Below are 9,194 nucleotides of genomic sequence, written 5' to 3'. Positions count from 1 at the left end.
CACAATCCCTTTTCCTCCATTCTCCTCCTGAGATTGTGGGCATGTACACAGATGCCCAGCATGATGTTCAAGTCACCATATCCAAGATTCAAATCATGATCAGCCAAGTGGGAGCCTAGTACCTTAATTAACGACCACTTCATCTGCTGACCCTATTTTGTAGATAATCTTAAAGTTAGGCTATATTACCCAAATAATGTATATAAAATAAGTTATTGTCAAAATATCTCCACAGAGGGTGCATTTCATGTCCCAGCTGAATGGAGGAAAGTGAGGATCAAAGAACATTTCAATAGGGCCACTATACAACCCTCACTACAAATAGAGCTGCAAATGTCTAAGTTCTAGAAAGGAGAGTCGCTGGTAGCTGGGCATAGAAATAAGAGCAGATAACCAGAGCTGAACATGTTGTGCCCCGGTTGGGAAATTTCCAAAAGACCACCAAGGAGCTGATTCCGATACAAGCACACAGGGTCACTTTTATTCGGGCTCGAGCCAGGACTCTCAATAGTCATCAACCCAGCGGATCGGATCAGAGTTGAGAGCCCCGTTGTTAGTTAGGCTGGGTTTTTAATGGCTGTTAGCAGGGAAGGGGGGTGGGGAGGTTGAGGGGTGCTGAGGAATGCACTCAGGAGGCTATACATTGGCTGTAGATTACAAGAAGCATAGTTGTCTTTTATTGATTGGTTGTCAGACCATTAAGTTGGGCAAGAAAGTTACTTTAGGTCACTGGTATTTTCTTTGTTTTTTTTTTGTTTGTTTGTTTGTTTTTTCCATTGGTCAGCCCCAGTGGGGTGATGGTCTTACGACCTCCTACGTGATCCGGCTTGCCTCCTTGAAATGGCGCCGATTCTCAGTAAGGTGGGTTTAACAAAATGGAGTTGTCCCGTAAAAATGGAGTCACTCTGGTCATTCAGAACAGTGGTACAGTGGTAAGTTACTGACCTAGATGGGAGGGCTCAGGTTTGCACCTAGAGAATTCTGTAAATATACTAGACACACACGTACCTATTAACTGGGGCTCGCAGAGGCCAGAGGTGGATTATGAAATCTGAACTCCACCAGGGGGTGATAGTTTTCCGTTTCTCTATTCCTTTCTCTCTTGCTCATGGAAAAAAAAAAAAATCAAAAACAAACATAAAACAAAACAAAACAAAAAAGACTCCTGGAACCTGTTTGCCTGGATTCAAATCTCAGCCCTGGCCTGTCTGGGCCTCTCAGGTGAAGTACCAGAACTCCTTGTGCCTCAGTTTCTTCATTTTTATTTTTACCATAAAATAGAGGAAGATGGGGCATTAGCATGTTGTAGTGGGGAGTGGCAAGCATGCCCTTGACCTTCTTTTTATCAGGAGAGGAAGCATCTCATCACCTGATGAGCACAGGTATTTGTATGCAAACATCTGTTTGGGTAAGTGCTTTGGAAATGGTCAGGAAGCAATAGGTTGATAAAGGAAATTCCTAGGATGGCCACTTTTTGAGGACAAGCATCTGAGTTACCCATTAGCTACAGAGCTCTCAAATGGAATCAGACGTACAACCCCAGGATCATTCAACTTTGTGGGTGTAAAAGAGGTGAGATACATTTGTCCTTTAGAAGATTATTATGCACAAACAAAGGGGGCTAACCCCTTTGTAAGGAGCTGCTAGGACACATGTCGCTATGTTCCATGAGCTCACAGTTTTGTGAGGGAGACAGGCTTGAAAAGAGGCCTGCACCATTGGCTGATGGTAAAGGAGTACAACACCATCAGAGTTGTCCTCCAACTGCTCCTTAAGTCAGCACCGTGTGGGTGGTGCATGGCTTGTCCCAATAACATTTTCAAACTCTTTAAGGACTTTCAGAGTACTGAGTTGTTACATTTTATTCCCAGAGTAAGCCAGGTCTGGCTTCCTCATAGCATTGGGTGTTTGTCTTCCACCGGAGAACACTGGTTGTAGGATTAAACTGACAGCATGCTTACAAATGGATTCTCAATGGTGGACCGGCATGCATTCATTTAGGTTAACTAGTTTTGTTTTTAAAATAGGAATATCCTTCAAGATAATAATTGTAAGTCACTACATGTAAGTAATCTAGCACCTCTTGGAGAGTGGATAGAGACACCTTTGAAGGGTTGGCTCAGTGGCACAGTGGTAACGTGCTGTTCATGTGATGCCAAATTCATCTAAAGGTGGTGGGTTTGAGTCCCTGGTTGACCTGCAAATGATGAAAGCGTATTCTCACACCTGGAATGGCTGGGGGTTGTGAGAGGCAGTTCGTGGTGTGAGACCTGGTTGAGGTTTCTTCTGTCTCTTGCTCTCCCATTTGCTCTCTCACATACTCTCTTGCTCTCATGAAAGAAATTAAACTACAAAAAAAAAAAAAAAATCCAGGGTAGCTGATGGAGCCTATGGCATACTGGGCTGCAGTGCTGGAAGTCACATAGCCGACTGTGGGTTTGGATCCCCGATTCAGTTGACCTGAAATGCGCCAAGTATGTGAGTGTATGCCCAAGAGGCGCTGCAGGCTAGGGGGAAGGGACTGTGGTGTGATCACAGACTGTCAAAGATTCTCTCTCTCTCTTTCTCTCTCTCATACCATCATGAAATAATTTTTTTTTAAATCAAGATATTTAGAAACTTGGAGATTTGAAGAAGGGACATTTGGAGAGGAAGTATCCAACAATTCAGCAGTGAAGTATTTTGAAGAGACATGAATGTCATAAAGTCTGGAATAGAGATTCACCAAATAATTTATCTAGTACGGTTGGCTCTGTCTCTCCTCTCTTAGAGAGGCCAAGTTAGGGGACTTAATCAACCCCATTCTTCCCTTCTACTCCTTAAAATTCAACCAACTAGAGATTCTGTGAATTAACAAATATCTCGGGGGTGCTGGAAAGGAAAAAGTAAAGCTTAGTCATTTTAATCTGATAAATCTGCATAAAGGAAATTAAAATTTTTGTAGGGGAATAAAGATGGGGATTTTTATAAAAGTAATTTGTCACGCTACTTCTAATTTCCAATTCATTTCAAACACTTTTATAAAATATAATAAGACAAATTACTAAGAAAATAACTGAAAATATGCAAAATAAAAGCCCAGATTTTTATTAATAGATTCAACAGATTCTATTTATTAATAAGTTCAATACAAACTTGCACTTTTTTATGTTTTAATTTTTCATGAAAAAACTATTACTAAATCAGTGACTAACCAAACACCAACAGCTAAAATACAAAAAAACACTACACAGGGCCAGCAGGTGGTGCAGTGGTCGAGGGCACTGGACTCCCACATGGCCAACTGAGGTTCGAGTCCCAGACTTGGTGGCTTGCTTTCTCACTTTCTCTCTCTCTCTTTCTCACTCTGTCCCTCTCTGGTCAAATTAAAATAAATGAGTGAATGAATGAAGTTAAATAAGGTAATTCTAAAACAAAACAAAACAAAACAAAACACCAGGCAAGCTAAGGGCCAGCAGGTTGTGTGGTGGTGAAGGCATTGGATTCCCACACAGCAAACCACAGTTCGAGTCCTGGATCTAGTAGCTTAAAAAACCACACCAGCCACATGTATATATGCCCCAAATCCCAAGAGAATATATTGCAGTGTGACCATTCATCCTGGAAAGTGATTTTTCACTTTCCTTCTCTTTTTCTGGCCAACACACTCACCCTATGGCAAAACCCTTAAAATTAAAAAAAAAATTTAACAAAAGCAGTCCAGGTTCTGGGCTACCTTTGAACACCTCCAGGTGCTATTACACAACACACACATGTGTAGACCCAGGTCTATGGCGTTGTTTATTAGGTCCCCAACATATATTTATTCTTTTCTCTTCAATATCCTGTTCTGCAGCTTCCTGGGTCCTTTTTGCCCAGATGTCAAAGGGTCAGGCATTGGCATGGGCCAGGCAAAGACTGGCAAAGGCCTTGAAATTCTCCTCCTCTGTTGGGAGTCTGCTTTCTCCTTCCTATAGACATTTCGTTCTGTATGGGCATCACTGGTCCTGCCAGCTGGGTGGCCTACTTGAGTTCTTCTACAGAGCTGTCTCCCTTCTTGGGGGCCAAGGGCTTCCTGGGGAAGAAGATGAGCTTGGAGCAGTATTTCTCCAGCCACTGCACATTGGCCTGCAGGTACTCCGTGGACTTACTCCATTGCTGTGGGTCCATGGAGATGCCAATAATCTGGGTGCCTTCTTGTGGATGCCAGCCACCTGTAGCTTCTCCAGGCTGAGGCCCCTGCCAGCTCACACTCTGGTGTGGTACCACACTGAGGAACACCTACGATGGACTGGATGGGGCCATATGCCGGGACAGTGTGCTTTTGCCTGCCGGCCCTTGGGTCTGCAGACCTTCTAGTCCACCTGGTGGAACCAGGTGTCCGGCCATGTGCCACTGCCAGTCCTTGTGAAAGAGCAGGATCCTCCCACTCCAGCTGGGTGTCATGGCTGCCTATGGCCTTCCTCTGCGGGAGAAAGGCTGAGTGAAAATCAGAAAATTGCACTCAATACCAACAATGCCATTTGAAAGAGATAATGTTTCTGTTTGATTTTATATATTTATATATATATATAAAATATATATATATGGAGAGACAAAAACGTATATGCATATGTGTGTGTGTGTGTGTATTATGCATGTGCGCATACACACACACACACACACACACACAGGGCGCATGCACTCACTAGAGATGGGAAGGGAGGTTAAATAATCCCTCCAGAGAGATATCCATGCCACAGTCCGTTCTCCTCCATTGTCCTCCTGGAATTTTGGGCACACACGCACACACACCCTGTGTGATTCTCAACCTGTTGGATCTGGGACTTGAACCCTGCTGGCCATGTGCCTTACCCTCCATGTCATCTGCTGGCCCCTATATTTTGTTTTAATATCACTAGAATAACCATCTTGCACAGTAATATTGACAAGAATTCTAATTTACAATGTTTAAATTTTAAAGGAATTTCAGCAAACTCAGGATATTCATTTTGAACTTTTTCCAAAATGATACTGTACTGTTTTTTCAAAATTAATTTTTTATCAGAAGCTAGTTCTAGCAATTTGTCCTGGAAAGTTATAGTTGAATTTAAATTACCTTTTGATGAAAGAAATGATTCCTCATCTATGAATTTCTCATGAGAAGTTCTTTTGATAAAAAATTAAATTCAAAGCATTATATCAAATGTGTAAAAAGTGGGATGATAACTTTTCAGAGGTAGGGTATGAAGGGCGTCACCTAAATAATTAGTGCTGGTGGTTACCTCATGGAACCTGTCACGGAGGTCCGTGGAAGCTCTGCTCTGTGTGCTTTCACTCCCACTCTTAGTCTTACCTGAAACCGAAAACCAAGTTGCATTCCTTCCATGAGTGGAAGATCTTTAGAAAGACAAAGGTATCAGACAAATCAGCACATCTGATGTCAAATTTACATGTTTAAAAACTGGGATCAGACTTGTTTCTTCTATTGCAGGAGCTCCTAAAATCCTTCCTAACAGTGAACTCCTCAGAGCTAGCTGCGCTCATTCTGTAGTTTCAACATTCTCAGCAACTTTTCCCCTTAACGTATCTCACCAGCCAATAATAACATAGTGTTTCGCAATCAACTGTCATGCTTTCACCTAATAAAGAGAAGAATCTTGAATTCAGTACATCTTATGATTTTTAGTATTTCACCAATGACACTTTAGTTGGCTCTTGTTTGTTTTTGTTTGTTTGTTTTGAGCAGAAGACATGTGTGCTTGTCAGAGAGGAAGTGACAGAGCCCTCTGTACCCCCTACCCCAAGGGAGCATAGTCACACCGGCATCCCAGCAGGATTCTGGCACACATGCACATGTGCCCAGCATGTTTCTCAAGCTGCTGGGACCCAGATACAAAGTGCAGTCAGCATGTGGACTCTGGTTCCCCACATGCCATACTCCACTATGCGCTATGAGGTGGCCCATTGACTTTGTCATAGCAAGAGTGTCTCCATGAAAGCATCAGTGTATTTTTTTTTAATTATTCATTTATTTATTGAGAAGGAATGAGATGAACAACCGCAACAGAGTCTTCAGAACACAAGCCATCTACAGTGTCAGTTAGCTAGGATCATGGGCAAACACACACCCAGTGTGAACAGGGAGACTCAGGGATATGAACCCTCAGAGTTCAGAGCATCGCATTGCCACCACTGCCCTCTGAGCTGGCCCAGCTCTGTGCTTTTTAACATTCTAGTGCAAGCTCCTTGATCTGGGGGACAATTCCAGGAGGTTTGCCTATGGATGCACATTTCTACTGTCAAAAAAATGTCTACAAAACCTAAAATGCAAAACACATTTCTGAAATCCTTCTTAAGCAATCCTGACAGTGAACTCTTTAGAGCTAGCTGTGTTAGTTGGCAATGATTCTGTAATAAGGGATTTTTCATGTTGCCTTCATGTTTAAGTTGTACTAAGAGAATCGCCATGTTAATAGTACCTGTGTGTTTATCACATTACAATAAACTAGGCTTTATTGGTCTTTTTTCTGTAAGTTGCTTTTCTGTAGCATTATCCTTTTCTTGAATTCTTTCTCCTGCACGTCAGTAAGAAGTGGTTTTTAAGCTACTTTCTTTGCCTCAGATTCACCTGATTTTTTTTGAGAATTATTTAATTTTATGATTATTTTTTAAGTTTTTGCTATAGAGCACATCCGCTCACCAGAGAGACAGAGATAAAGAGAGAAAGCAAGTCATCAGCTCTGGGACTTGAACTGTAGTTGGCCACATGGGAAACCAGTGCCTTAACCACCATGCCACCTGCTGGGCCCTCATCTGACATTTTAAACAAACATTTCTGATACAGTTTTCTAGTAGCGTATATATGGAGGAGATATTAAAAGTTTGTGGGAAATAGAATTAAAGTACTAGTTTGTATGAGTGCAAGATTGTTGAAATCCACTTAGAGCTCTTTCATAACCTACATGTTCCATGTTTCTTTTTTCAGCTGTCAGAGGGTACATATCCTTTCAGACATTATGCAGCTCAGCCTTTGAGACACGGCTATTTGTGACTGAAAAAATAAATCACTTGCCAAATTAGGTGGAATTAATCCCAAAGGTAAGCGAGTCTCTTCAGACCAAGTATAACACAACTATCTGTTCTTTAACAAATACATCTCTAGATAGAAATGAGTATTGGAGCTTCATGATCCTTTTTATTTTTTTGCACTTGAGGGATTTTTATTTGCATATTATCTTTCAAGACATTGGGTGCCAGACATTTCTTGTTCTGTTTAAAATACCAGACTACTCTCAGTACTAAAAATTTAAGCAAGATTGCTTTTGGTTTTGTCTTGTTTGTGCTATTTTGTTTTCTGTTGTTGTCATCACCATTTTTAGGGAGCTAGGATGAAATTGGGTGCTGCACAGAGGGGGGGTCTTCAAAAAGTTTGTGGAAAATATGTATTATGAAAAAAACTAAGCATGGATTTTAAAATCTGTATATTTTGTACCAAATTTCACTTTCCATAAATTTTAAAGTCCATACGTATTTTAACATCTATGATATTTTAATATAAAAAGCATGAAGTTGAATATTTCATATATATTAGCTACAAGTATTGCATGTATAATTTTTATTCATGATAGAGTGCATATGCACACACGTGAGAGTGGGTGAGAGAGCGAGGTGAGCACTCTGCAGGGTGTGGTCATGCCATGATCCCCTCCTCCAATCCTTCAGTCCTCCAGCCTGTAGGACCTTGGCACTCACACACATGCCAGGGGTGTGCCAGGCTGACCGGGTGGGGATGTGAAGGGCAGTTGCCATGTGGGATCTGGCCTATCTGGGGTTTTTTGTTTGTTTGTTTGTTTGTTTGTTTGTTTGTTTTAGAGAGAGAGATTTTTGCTATAGGGCATGTACACTCTCTGAAAAGACAGAAAGAGACAGAGAGAAAAAAAGTGAGAAATCACCCCCGGGGAAATGACCACACTGCAATCCCTTCTCCTCCATTCTTCTCTTAGGACTTTGGGCATGCACATGTATACGCCCAGCCTGAATTTAAAGTCATCAGGTCTGGGACTCAAACTGTGGTTGGCCATGTGGGAGTCCAGCGAGGTAGCTGTTACACCATCTGTTGGTCCCAAGGACCTGGCTTATCTTGGACAGCACCTTACCACCATGCCATGGAGCTAGCCCTCCTTGTATGACACTGTAATGTAAAGCATATACCCCTGCAAGTCTAGATAACTCCTTCAGATTTAAAAAAACAACATGGATGCAATTTTTAAAAATATGGTGGGGAAAAAAACACAAGGCCAGGATATCTTCTGAATATCATTTCCCACTAACGGAACCAGGGCTCCTTAGAAAAACAGCTGGATCCAAACCCAAGACAGAAAACATACAAAATGAACTTTGACATCTTGTCTAGAATACAGACTATTGGAGTTATATATATATAAAAAAAAAAAATCTCAAGACTCAACTTGAAGAGGCTGCACTAAGACAGTTGGAACATCAATAAGGATTGTGATGGCCATCAATTAAAGTATATCAAATATGCTCAAATCTATGTGTTCATAATGGTTGATAATAAAATACCTCTGGGACCAGCAGATGGTATCGTGGTTACATGGTTGGACTCCCACATGTCTGAACACAGTTCAAGTCTTGGACTGTGGCTTGAAAATCACCCCAGGCACATGTGTGTATGTGCTGAAAATTCCAGAAGAAAAATGGAGGAGAATAGATTTCAGTGTGGACATCCCACCTGGTGAGTGATTTCTCACTTTTCCTCTCACTGTGAATATCTCTCTCTCTGGTGAGTTCATGTACCCTAAGCAAAATCCTCTAAAAAACAAAGACAACAAAAAAACACCTTCCATCTTTGGAGGATTTTTGGAATCTGTTATATTAAAACTAATAAATGAAAGGAATACTCATTCAAATTGTACCTTGGGGTAAAGAGATAATGAGAGGTAGTTTTTCTTTATAAAACTACCACAACAAATAGGACCAGCAGGTGACATGGGTGACTATGGTTTGAGTCCCAGATCAGCTACTTGAAAAACACCAGGCGTGTGTATGTGTGTGTGTGTGCCCAAAAATCCAAGAAGAGAATGGAGGAGAAGAGATTTCAGCATGGCCATCCCCCAATGGGGGACAAATTCTCACTTTCTTTCTCTATGTCTCTCTCCAGTGAGTAAATGCATTCTATGGCAAAAATCTACAAAAAAAAAAAAAAAAAAAAA

At 41.3% G+C, this 9,194-nt stretch overlaps 1 pseudogene; it reads right to left on the bottom strand.

Annotated features, from left to right (window-relative positions):
- Positions 1–4,425, bottom strand: part of LOC114005696 (60S ribosomal protein L13 pseudogene) — a 42,549-nt pseudogene extending 38,124 nt beyond the window's left edge.
- Positions 4,426–9,194: the final 4,769 nt, after the last annotated feature.

This window comes from Tupaia chinensis, unplaced genomic scaffold, assembly GCF_000334495.1.
Source record: "Tupaia chinensis unplaced genomic scaffold, TupChi_1.0 Scaffold144276_1, whole genome shotgun sequence".
Lineage (NCBI taxonomy): Eukaryota > Metazoa > Chordata > Mammalia > Scandentia > Tupaiidae > Tupaia > Tupaia belangeri.
This window is presented reverse-complemented; position numbering and strand designations above follow the sequence as displayed.